The sequence below is a fragment of the Canis aureus genome, chromosome 4 (genome assembly GCF_053574225.1).
Source record: "Canis aureus isolate CA01 chromosome 4, VMU_Caureus_v.1.0, whole genome shotgun sequence".
Lineage (NCBI taxonomy): Eukaryota > Metazoa > Chordata > Mammalia > Carnivora > Canidae > Canis > Canis aureus.
In genome coordinates this window covers 69,905,372-69,918,661 of record NC_135614.1, presented here as the reverse complement: position 1 = coordinate 69,918,661, position 13,290 = coordinate 69,905,372, and the positions used below count along the sequence as shown (strand labels likewise).

General features: G+C 38.5%; 1 protein-coding gene across 7 annotated transcripts in view; it reads right to left on the bottom strand.

Annotated features, from left to right (window-relative positions):
* Positions 1–13,290, bottom strand: part of PLCXD3 (phosphatidylinositol specific phospholipase C X domain containing 3) — a 184,400-nt gene that overhangs the window by 126,203 nt on the left and 44,907 nt on the right. The window contains exon 1 of one of the 7 annotated variants that reach the window (XR_013378591.1): positions 606–645. The exons of the other annotated variants lie outside the window; for them this stretch is intronic. The gene's annotated coding sequence lies outside the window, so the exon portion shown is untranslated. Of the gene's footprint in view, positions 1–605; positions 646–13,290 lie in introns of those variants that run through there. 7 annotated transcript variants of the gene reach the window in all.

Below are 13,290 nucleotides of genomic sequence, written 5' to 3'. Positions count from 1 at the left end.
GACAACTTCAGATTTTGCCCCAAGTCAACTCTATTGTTGATGTCCATTAAAGAACATTATGGGGATCCCTGGGTGGCGCAGCGGTTTGGCGCCTGCCTTTGGCCCAGGGCGCGATCCTGGAGACCCGGGATTGAATCCCACATGGGGCTCCCTGCATGGAGCCTGCTTCTCCCTCTGCCTGTGTCTCTGCCTCTCTCTCTCTCTCTCTCTCTCTGTGACTATCATAAATAAATAAAAATTTAAAAAAATAAATTTTTAAAGAACATTATGCAGATCAGCAAGGCTACCAGAGTCTTATTTAGATAATCATATTGCAATTTTAATAATTTCATACCTTTAAAAAGAGTAAACCTCTCATCTGCCAGAATAATAGTGAATTTCCCTTCTAAGTCCCTATGTAATAATGAATAAACAACTCAGGTATCAGCCCACCGGGAAGTGGATGCACACAGTAGACTCATTGTCTGACTTAGCTGATAATGTTCTACAGCCTTCCATGTTCACTGACACTTTCTAATGCTGACAAAGTTCTCTAAAACATTTTGGTAGGTCGGTGCATCCCAAGCCTATTATGTATCCTGACACACATTAATGTCATAATGTACCTGAGGCTGCTGTCAACCTGCCCATATCTCCATGTTTCTAAGCCACACTTTTCTGTAAAATAGAAGAAAAATAAAAGTTAACATTGTGAAGATTAATAGGAATAAATGAGATATGAATGTGTAAACTGTACATAATGTATCATTGGGGTGTTTTATGCTTTGCCTGAGCACACAGTACCATTGAGAAATAATACTTTTCCGACATCCAAAAATAATGAAACTAAGCAAGCTTAAAAAAAAAAAAATGTGTCGTAGTGGCAAAACAAAGCCAAAGAGGACTTCCATTCACTGCACAGAAGAAAACTTCACTGTCTTCTTTCCCTAGCTCCTTAGCTGCTCCTATATCCCCTGCCCTCCAGTAAACCCCTCAAAGACCTCTGTTGTCTTTCTTGTCCCTTCTTCTCTATCTTCCAGTGTGACTCAGCTCACCATGGCTTGTTTTAATCCTTCCCTTTGCTCCAACCTGCACAAGTCACAAAAACAAAGTCAGCAGAGACAGAATGCTCCTTCATGTGAGTAGGAGGATCTGTTTTTGTTTTTTTAACCTTTTTCTGCCTTGGTACTTTTCCTGAGTTATTTGGTTGGTAAGAGGTTAGAATCTACTCTCTCTTTTTTTTTTTTCCTAATTATTGTAGGCCTTCTTTTAAACAAGAAAAATAGTGAAGTGTAAATCAATCTGTGTATATATTTCCTTCTCATGTTTTACCACTCATCTCTCAGCCAGTATTAAGTTTCCCTCTGTAATTTGGTGGCCTTAATTCCAAGTGAACAGCGGTGACAGCCATGTCTCATAACAATCATTTGGTTGTCTGCTACTTCAGTCTCCTAGTGGACCCAGGGCTATCTCCCTTTGATTAGGCTTTCATCATATATGTCCCCAAGACTCCTCAGGCTTTCTTAGGAATCTGATCCTATAACGCTTCTGTCTGAGAATGGCAGTTATATTCAAAGGAAAGAAATCCTAACGATATCACCTCAGACACCCGCAGAAATAGGTAGAGTCACATTTTTGGTTGGGGTTACAAGGACTCATTCAGTGCTTCTCAGATAGCATTAGCCAGTATCTTCCACCTGGGCAGCAATATCAACTTTGTCTGCCAAGAACAGCCTGTTTACCTATAATTGAACTAAATTCCTCCTGCTGGAATAGAAGCCCAACTCTTCTTATTTTGTCCTCATTACCTAAACAAATGACTTGGGTCCTATAATACCAGTTAAGCCACAATACTATGCTGGAAGGTTAATAATACATGAATTAATAAAAGAGGACACGTTTTAAGCAGTGGTTTTATAATGGCAGATAATGATATTAATAAAAATGAATAATCAAATGGCTAATTCTATATTAAATAGGTATCATGGCCTGAAGCCCATTAACTGTGCATCAAAGCAAACAGTCACAAACAAATTACTCAGAGCAAATCTGTGCCACAGTTATTTTATTGGCACCTGGTAGGCATTTTGACTATGGTAGCATATAGTAACCTCTATGTAAGATTCTCCTTTTGGTGCAGGTATTAATTTTGGCAGTGGAATTAGTAGAATACTTTTGTGTATTATTTGAGTGGTATATTTTAAAGAATAAAACAAGAGAGAAGGTAGTAATAAATGGTTTATATTCCTAAAGTGAAAGGAAGAGAAAGAGCTTATCCAATAACCTTTTGTCACAGAGACAGCTAGTAATAACATGCAAATATGTAACCTGCTCTCCCTGGACATAGCTCCAGAAAAAACTCTCCATTGATGAGGATCTAAGTCCATGGCCCTGAAGAGAAACCTGTTTCTTTATATTAATGTGCTGAGCACACTTGACAGGGGTAAGGTCAATTTTGATTTGTGACGCTAGGATCCTGCCAACTGAATTCATAACAAGGCTGGTTTATTGCATTGCGGGGAATAATTCTTGGTGACAGACTATTTTCAAGTACCAATTTATTTATATCCAGTGTTCAGGGTCTCTTATTAAGGAAGGGCACATAAATCAGATCATCCTGGCTCCAAACACAGGAATTATGCTGATTGGGGTGTTCTTATTATGCCACATTTTATCCAGAGTCAAAAGAAAACTAATATCACACCTCAAATGCGCGACAGTGAGCCATTCAGCAGCTAGAGGATTATTAAAGTCTTTAAAACTCCTTCAATGGGAATATGGCAATATTACCACGGATTCTCACTAGGAAGCAAGGCTTGAATTCAAAGGGCAAAGACTTCTTTGAGTTCCTTACTGATACTGTGGCTGCATCTTTCTTGAGAAAAAGAGCAATGAAATAATATCCCCAAAAATGAAAATGCAAGAGAAACTATGTGGAGGGGGGAGGGGAGAAAGTGAAACTATTCTTCAGAAAAATCAGAAAATAACGTATGTGGGGTGGCTGAGGTGGAATGTCAATGTTTGGTTCCTTCTTACCAGTGAATTACTACATACAATTTTAGAGTCTTCTTGGCTTTGGAGGATGGATTAGCAAATCACATTCATACTGAGACAATTAACCAGTAATGGAAAGTATGGCTTCTATCCAGCTGGCTGTTCATTCTGAGATTGATTGGACTGTGATCTGACTCAACTAGTCAACTCCAAAAAAGAGCTTCATATGGGTATTTCATACTGGCAATAGAGCCTGTGTAAAAATCCCCATGAAATGAATAAGTGCTAGTTTCAACTGAACAAGCTTTTTAATTTGGAACCCAGTCTTCCAGATAAATGCTAAATTAACTATATAATTGCTTTATTCTGATCCTGGCGAGGGCTACATGTAGGGGTGCTCTAATAATTGTACAATAGTTGAAAAAGCTATTAATGTTCATAAATAACTTCCACCTACATGCTACCCTTGCCAAAAGCTCTTATGCAATGGCTGTATATCTAGGGGTAGAGGTCAGGAAACCTCATGAAGATTGGTTTGGAAAATGAGCTGAAGAATGGTTCTATTAACCTTTAGTGCTTGTAAAACTCTTACCCATTCCTGGTTCAGGTCTGATTATGAATCAATTTGGTTGTGTTAATAGAGCTGTTGCCCTTTTCTTCTCAATGCTAAGCATTAATAAGTTACCAGAAAGGCAGACTTGGAAAGGCATAGTCATTAGCTGGGTTTAAAGACTCAGTAGTAATTGAAGTGAATGGAGAAAAAAGAATTTGAGAGAAAAAGGACAAAGTCAAAATATATATAAAAAGCTAAGGCCAAGCCTTTGGTCAATTTCCTGTTCTTTGGGAAGCACTGGTTTTTTTGTCATGTTATTTTCAGGATAGTAAATGCTGATAGTTTAAAAGAGAAGAAAGGAGAGGGAGAAGGGGATGGGGGAGAGAGAAACAGAGAAACAGAGCCAGTACACTTAGTAGACTCTGCTTGGTAACAGCATATTGGAATTAAGATGCAATTCCCTGGAATATGTAACTTGAATAGCCTCTTCATCTGAGCCACAGAGGTGAGCCCCCAGGGATGTTGCATTTAATTGCCAGGAATGAAGGAGGATAAAACTTGAAATGGCTCAAAGAACAGAGCAGCAGTAGGAGCCATAACATCTGTCTTTCTCTGCAAATGGACCTGATAATATGTCAGCATAAAGCCACAATTTCTGCTTGTATCCACTTAGGTAATGCTGACACATACAACTAACACAAAAACCTCCAAACCTGGGAGGCAGTTATTTCATTAAGGCAAAGCCCATTTAACTTGCTATCATCATCTGGCTGTACACAGTGCTGTGAATAAATTAAATAAGGATTCAGAAACATTCTGGCTGTTGTTGGTTGACGTGCAGTGTAAAAATACAAACACCACCAATCATTCACATGCCAAAATTATGAGGGAGAGAGGAGGAGGCGAGAGAGAAACCTACCTCAGACATCAGTGCAAGTGTAACTGAAGGCCTCATAGTAGCTCTTAACATGCCAGAAAGTGTTGAAACACCAACTCTACAGATGCTATTTCCCCAGATCTCCAAGACCAAATCTATATCAGAGATTTTGTAAAAATCAATGCATCTAACAAGGAGCTCTTGACTGGCACCTGGAGACCATTTCTCCCATCACTCCTGGAGCCTCAGAGCTGACCCAAGCCAGAAGCCCTGTGGACTTCAACAAACCCAGCAGGATGAAAATGCCACCTGCCCTTGAGGAGAGGTCAAGGGCCAAGCTTCAAGCAAATTTATTTTGGCTGGAGCCTTCTTGCATCCCACATCCCAATCTGGCCACTGACCAATACTGCAATCCTTTGAAAAATGCCTTAAGAATTGGTGCCAATGAGGTTTTCAAAAAGTGACTGAAAAAATGGATAGAATCAGAGCAAGATGAATTTGTAAAGACTTCTCATGTTGTAAAAACCACACAGGGCTGGTACATGGGTTAAGTGTGGACTGCCCTAAATGTTTCTGGAAAAGTTAGTGAATAACTAAATAAATACATAATTTGTCGCAAACCAAACTCAATTCTCTCTTAAGTTGCCTAACTTCTTATACCATCTGAGTCATCCTTTTCTTCTGTTTTCTTTTCACCAGGTAACAAAACCAAGTATATGCCTTAAATAGAGAAGTTCAGTATGTGTGTAAAGAACAGAGGATAAAATGAATAAATGTTAACACTTTATTTAAAAAAAAAAGAAAAGAAAAATTGTATTCACTTTCCAAACTCCTTGGACATATTCAGGTTCTTCTTAATTGGGACAATGTACCTACATATTTTTAACTTTAACACTTCTCTAAAAGAATCTTCCATTTCAACCAGATCCAGAATGCCACACACACTTTTTCCTCTCTTACCCGTAAAACTTCCTTTAGCCTGTCAGGAATTCTCTTCCATAGTATTTTCCAGGACACTTTCCATATACACATCCTTTTTCTGGTATATATTGTCTTCATTTTCCTGTTCTATTTTAACATTTACTCCTTGACATTCTGCATATTATTTTATCTATTATCTTGTTACTTTTCATGTTTTCCCTAACTTCTTCTTATGTATAATCTACTATTCTTATAAACACAAAAAGATATTATATTTCTTGATATCCTCATAGCAATTTGCATTAGTATCTTTTATATCAAAGCTCAGGAAAAGATTTTTAAACGAGTGACTAAACAAGATTTTGCTGAGATTATAAAGCAGAAATCTTAGAGCATAGATCCCAGTCTATTTTCAAGATAACTTTCTAATTTTCTAAATTATACACAGATTTCTCTACCTTTATCAACGACACTGTACATTTTCATTTTCAAAGAATAAAATGTATTTTCTTTGCTTGTAGCTGAGTTTAGATTGCCCGAAAGCAGATGCGGAGCTTAAGATTTTAACTCAAGTAGTTTATTTGGGAGGCGACTGCAGAAGCCCCAGGAGAGTGGGGAATTGAGACCGGAAAGGGAAAGAAGCCAATACAAGGTGCAGTCATGAGCAGGATTCAGTGGAGACAAGGGCCATGAGAACATGCCTCAGAGCTGTCTCGCCTGGGGCAAGGGTGGTGGTGGTAGAAGAAACTGGGATATTTATCTACCAACTTCCTTTTGTCATTGGGTTAAATCTCTGCTGGCATCCCACCCCCACTAATCAAACTTTTTTTTTATTTATTTTTTATTGGTGTTCAATTTACCAACATACAGAATAACCCCCAGTGCCCGTCACCCATTCACCCCCACCCCCCGCCCTCCTCCCCTTCCACCACCCCTAGTTCGTTTCCCAAAGTTAGGAGTCTTTATGTTCTGTCTCCCTTTCTGATATTTCCCACACATTTCTTCTCCCTTTCCTTATATTCCCTTTCACTATTATTTATATTCCCCAAATGAATGAGAACATACACTGTTTGTCCTTCTCCGATGGACTTACTTCACTCAGCATAATACCCTCCAGTTCCATCCACTTGAAGCAAATGGTGGGTATTTGTCGTTCCTAATGGCTGAGTAATATTCCATTGTATACATAAACCACATCTTCTTTATCCACTCATCTTTCGATGGACACCGAGGCTCCAAACTTGATTAAAATTTGCAATTTGAAGCCATTGGCAGGCACAGGAATGGGGAGTGCCAGGGGATATCTATGCAAGACAACAATAGTGTCTGCTATACCGTGTATCTTAAAGCCTAAGTATAACTATTAGCAGAGAAATGATACTGACACCAAACACTTTTATAATTTTCATCCTAAAGGAGATGTCCATGGCATTCTTTGGAGAAGTATTCAAGACAGCAACAATGTAGTAAATATGCCTACATAGGGGCAGCCCGGGTGGCTCAGTGGTTTAGTGCCGCCTTCAGCCCAGGGCCTGATCTTGGACGAGTCCCACATCAGGCTCCCTGCATGGAGCCTGCTTCCTCCTCTGCCTGTGTCTCTGCCTCTCCCTCTCTCACTCTGTGTCTCTCATGAATAAATAAATAAAAATCTTTAAAAAAATATGCCTACATAGAGCAGTGGTACCCTGAAAACAAACAAACCAAAAGTGACTCTATACAATGAACTTCATCCCTTCTTTAATCTGCAAAGCTGCCCTTGGTTTTAATTTGATTTTCCTAGGATCAAGATGTTGAGGAGCTTGGTGAATATAGGGATAAAGGACAGGCCTGAGAAGATGTCATATAAAAGACTGATGCAAAGAAAACAGGAAAGCTGTGGATTTTCTTGCAAGTTGCAATTGGTAGGAAATTAACATTTATAGCATCTTAGGTACAAAAGCTTCAACCCAGATAGTAGTTATGCTAACTCTAGACAAGCTTCTATACTCCATTTTTCAACGGTCTTTTAGGGAAAGGAACATGAAATTTTAATTGGCAAGTTTCAGTTGGCAGAAAATTAAAAATTAACCTTCTATTCCTCAATAGCTTAAAGATGAAGTTCACTGGGCACCCCCTGGAAAAGGTGGCTGTCAAGAGAGCTGCTGTCAGTTTACTCAGACTTTACTAGTTGACAGCACTGATAGAAACAGGTTGAAATTTTCTTGCAAAGACACATCTGACTTCAGGTCTCCCCATTGGCAAAGAGGCAAATTTACTGTCATCCCATTTAATTCTCATCTCCCAGGAATGCTTTACTCATTAAGGGGAGATGAGAGTTTCTATAGAAGTTCCTTATCAGTGGCACATTTTCTAAATGCAAGTCTCCTGAATCCTTGGGCTGCCTCTGATGCATGGATACACATCCTTCTCTGTGAGGAATGCAGAGAAAGACGGGTGGCATCAACTCGTTCCCTCCTCTCTGTTCAAAGGTTTCCTCAGATGGATAGAGAGAAGAGAGGCAAATAGAAAGGGGGTACAGAAGGAGAGAGTTTGCAGCACAGACCCACCTATCCTGGGGAGGGCAGAAGCAGAAACATGGAGGAAGAATAGGAGGCAGTTTAGCAAAACTGGAAGTGGAGCCTCCTGCTGTCTCTATACCAAAGTAGTATGACCCTGGAATATAATTCTGTGTCCTTGTTTCTAGTGAAAGTCTCTGAGTCAAGAGAATGTTCTTCAGGTGTAAGCTTCAGATGAAATAAGTGGAATCTGGGAAAATAATATTCTTCTGATACATGATGAAAAAAGAGTTTTACTCTAGGGCAAACTCTTCCTAAGATACTGAAGGCTCAAAGGTTCCAGATACTTCAAGGTATCCTAAGATCTCAATGAAAAAGAAGTGCACATCTAAATCTGTTTTATTATTTTTGGGGTCCTGAGATACACATACAGAATATCTTGTAAGCCAGCGAAATTTCATGCCAGAAGAAATGTATAGAATATTCACCGTCTGATGATCATTGGGATATTATATGAATGATCTCTCCTTGAGGAGGAAAATGGTAGGATTATATTTACAATTCAATTTGATAGACATTTTTATGTGCCTATCATTACAAAAATGAGCACAAACTGTCCCTGGTGTCAACAAGGTCAAAGTCTAACAGAAAAGCTGGGTATAGACCACTGTAATAATAAAGGTGATGTACCTTGAACACTTAATGCAGAGATGAAGAAGCACTGCTTTGTCAAGAACATTGGAGAAGCCCCTCAGAAAAGGACTAGAGTGATTATTTTGTCCGGTAAAGCTGGGCTCCTTTTATTTTCCACTGGGCATCAGCTTCTAATCCTTGTTATCAGCAAAGGACCAGATGAACTCACTGAATGAAGACACTGAAGAGAGGCTGTACCCTACGAATTGGCTCTCCTTGTTTTTTTTTTTTTTTTTTCCTTTTTTTCACATTTATTACTTTATTCTAGAGCTTTCAGCTAGCAATTTTCTTTAAACAATATAATCAACTGATTCACTGAACAGTAAGATAAAATATCATTTTCTTGTTGGTGTAGAGGCTTCCCAAGACCTGCCTGACACACAAAGTGGAATATTTACCCAACTCTCAGATGAGGAGAATTTTGTGGCTATGTTGAGAAACACTGATGTTTCGGGGGCTGTACCGTCAGCCTAGTTTTTTCTTTCCTCTCATTGGTATCACATTCTTTATTGAAGTAAAACCAATGCCCAAGGTACTGGAGCCTGAAGGAGTTTGATGGGAAAAGCAGACTGAGCTGCTCTGATTTGGGTTCCCAACTTTGCCCTTCCCACAGTATTCTCTTCTTCCCAATTCTGCTGGCATTGTCTCCTGTTAAATTGCTTGTCAGAGTTTGGACAAGACTTCCTTTGGTTCTCTTTCATACTATGCCACAAGACTTTCACAAGTCTGGAGCCTTACTAAATATTAAAGGCAAAGAAAGGGGATATTATTTAAGAAAAATCTTCATACATGAAAAGAAGCTGGTAAGATTTTCACCAGACTTATCAGGCATGTTTGAGAAGTCTAAACTTTGTAAATTGAGGTTTATAAGGCTTTCATCCAGGGCAGCACCTAAAATGAGTAGTTCATGATCTCCCAGAGCAGGTGAAATTCAGTCCACAAGCCCTGTGTAACTCTTGATAAGGAGACAATGCCACAGATAACAGAGAAAAAATTAACAAAACAACAAAGATAGTGTTAAATATGGCCTCCAAATGAAAAATCTCAAGACGAGACACACAATACGGTGAGCTGCCCTCCTCACAGGCATCTCTGTGTAGTCTTGCTTCAAGATCAGTGTGGGTAGAGACATATTTATTTAAACAATGGTTAGTGATTCTCTTGAGGGATATTGGCACTCCCAGCAAATATCAGAAATTTAAAAGTATTTATAGTTAAAGCAACACATTTTTGAGGCTCCCACCTGCCAGAGAGTCTCTCAATATTCTTCTGCCAAAGAACTGATACAAGCATCACAGACTCTTGCCTGAGTGTTTTTTGCTATCAAGCCCACTATTTTCTATCTCCTTTTTCCTGTCACATGGGAACTGGTTTCCTAGAGGTCTGTATTCTTTCACAGGTACATTCTCTCATTTAGCCACTCACCTGGAGTTTGTCTGCTTTGTTTTGCTTCTGTCGTACAGCATAACTATAGACAAATGTAGGTACAAATCCTAGTCCAGTGATTCATTAGGACTATTTATCTTGGGAAAAATGTTTTTAACTTTCTTAATAATACCTTTGCCTCCTCTGTAAAATGGAGCTAATAAATATCTTACAGGATTGTCTTGAGAGATAGATGAATTACTTATGCTTTATAAAGAGGCTAGTATAGCTCCAGGCATGTAGTAGGCACTAATATAGTAGGCCCAAATTTCCTTAATGGAACATAGATGCTTTCTCTGCACAAGGTTGTGTGACAACCAGACTCCAATCCTTAACATGAGAATAAGTTCATATGAACATATTCTCATGTAGGAGATTTATGTCTCAATCACTTTTCCCCAGAGGGAATCACTCAGCATCATTCAGCTAGTCCCTGGTATTCTTGAGACCAGTATCATATTTCTGGGACTCTGTCATATGTTTCTTCGAGGAACTCAAAAAGACTTGGTCTGACCTATCTTCATAGACCATTGTTTTTAGCTCATTCTTCCAAAAAAGTGATGTTCTATAGTTCCAAGAAAGAAAAACAGTTCATAAATCACAGAAATAGAATGCTGTTTGTGGGTGGTTACAAACAAAAATTGTGTATATATGAGTGGACAGAACCAACAGAGGCAGCAACTTTAGGGAAGAATGAACCATCGTTATGCACAACGAAACAGGACAACTTTCAAAGAGAGAGAACAAATGTGTGTTGTCACTGGAACAATGTTGAACCATCAGGTATCAGTTGCTTTTCCTTCTCTCTCTCCCCATTCTAGATAAAATCCATGGTGGTAAAAGTTAGCTAGGCCAAATAAATACAAATATCGGATCATTATGTTGTACACTTGAAACTAATATATCTTATGCCAATTATATACACTTGAAACTAATAGATCATATGCCAATTATACTTCAATTCTTAAAAAGTTAATTAGACCATAGATGAAAGGGTAGAGGATGGTCAGTGCAGTATTTTAGAAAACAGATTTAGATGCAATCCAACCGGATGAAGCTTTAGGGATTCCATATTTAAAGAACTGAATATAGAAGGAATAAAGGACATAGTGAACAGCCTGAGAATCCCCAGTGGAAATAAAAGGTTAGACACTGAAACCATAAAGTTGAAAATAAAACCAAAAGTAATGAAAAAGTAATTCTGCCTAGTAAGAGGGAAGAAGAAATGTGACCAGAATGAATAAGGAATTAGAGTCATTTACCTTGAAGAGCAGAAGCTTATCAGGGCACCTGGGTAGCTCAGTCAGTTAAGCATCTGCGTTCGGCTCAGGTCACAATCCCAAGGTCCTGGGATCGAGCCCCACGTTGGGCCCCCTGCTCAATGGGGAGCCTGCTTCTCCCTCTCCCCACTCTGCCTGGGCTCTCTCTCTTGCCATCTCTCACTCTCAAATAAATAAATAAAATCTTAAAAAAAAAAAAAAAGGAGCAGACGTTTATCAGTGATGAGGCAAATTGGGGTAAATAATAGGAACTTTAATAAGTTTCATCCGATAAGTGTTAACTTAATGCCAATCTTGTGCCAGAAGTGTGCTAATTACTGGGGTCTGATAGTGGGCAAAGCAGTAGGATTTAAAAGCAAGTGGCCAGGGTAGAGGTTCAGGTCCTTTCACAGTAATGCTGAGTTCCCCTGGAAATCCAAATGCTGTTCTTTAGGCTGTGAGGCCAGAGAAAACTAAAGCAGGAAAAATGGGCTGAAGTGAAAAACAAGGGTCCAGAGGGAAGACATTCAAAGACACCTACATAAATTGCATTTATTTCAGGAGCTACATACACATTTCACAGGGCAACTTCCTTATCAGAATGTAAAATAATTTATGAAGAAACACAGTGATGTTATGCACACATATGCAACCCATGCTACATGTTAGCATATATTTTCAAATTAAAAAAGACATATTTCTATTTTTTCAGTGTCTGTTTCTACAATTTATTTCCCTATAAAAGCATCTTTTGTTTAGACATTTCCACAGAGCATTGCTTGAGGTTTTTTTTTTCTTACCTATTTTTTTCAAAGAAAAATATTTCCCTTAAATGCCAAGTACTCTTCAAATGACTAAATAAAAGAACAGTAAAGTTATTGATTAAACATTCTCTTCTTTTTCTAAGTCTCCTCACTTAGGCTCAAGGCTGTAGAGAAAAATACAGCTTAAGAAGACAAATAACAAAAATACATTCACAGCCACTTTCATGTTTGAAGAGGTTAGGAGGATTTCATGTCTTGATTCTTCCAAATGTAAATGGCATTCAGACTAGATAAAAGGGAAAAAAAAATTCAAAAATGTTATAACAAATCACCCACATCAGTGTGGCAGAGTTTCTTGCTTAAAAGTCCTTCAATTAGATTCCATTACTATAAATGGAGGGGAGAAATTGGTCAACACAACCCAAGACAAAAAAAAAAAAAAAACAAAAAACACCACACAATGAATACATACTACAAATCCAGTTTAATCTCAGTAATTTTGAAAGAATGGTATATTCATATGAATGAATGGGACATGTCCAACTAGCATCACACTACTTAAGTCCCTTTAACACATCAACGTCCAGTTAATATTCCTAAAATATCATGTTTATAAAGTCAATAACAAGACTTCATAGCCCTGGTTTCAAGACTGCCAATGGCAGTCAATGGCATTTACCTCTTATTGCTTCCTAACACATCCCACTCCATTCCTTAAGACACTTCCCTACAATTTCTCAGTTTTCCATTATGTTCTCTGCCAATATCGCACTCTCAACTACCTGTCAGATTCTGACTTCTCCTTACCAACTTAAGGCTTACCTCCATTAAACATAGAATCAGGTGAGTGACAGGTAACTGACGGGGCATCTATTCTGCATGAGCTAAGATGTCATGGAGAAGAAGGGAGGGAGAAATGATTAGATACATAAATACAAATCTTACCAAGGAACTAATGATGAAGGTCAAAGTACAGTTTCCAGAAACAATCCCAGGTCAAGTTCATATGCAACAAAGGCTTAATTATACAGTGCAGAGAGAAAAGGAACTCCAATTTAAAGGAGTTAACTCAGCTATATTTTCCAAGAAAGGTATGTGTATATAAAATATAACATAATAATTCCCAGTCTCCTCTAAAAGGTGCTTTTACAGGTGCTTTCTTTCCCCATCTACATCATAAGCCTTTCAGAGACAAGGAATTTTTATTTCAGCACACCAGTGGCTACCACAGTGGGGATCCCACTGCTAGTTCTCAGTAATGTTGGCTGAATTTTAATACACTTCACCTTTGCTCCCGCTGAACTGTACTTAAATATTTCAGAATGTGGCT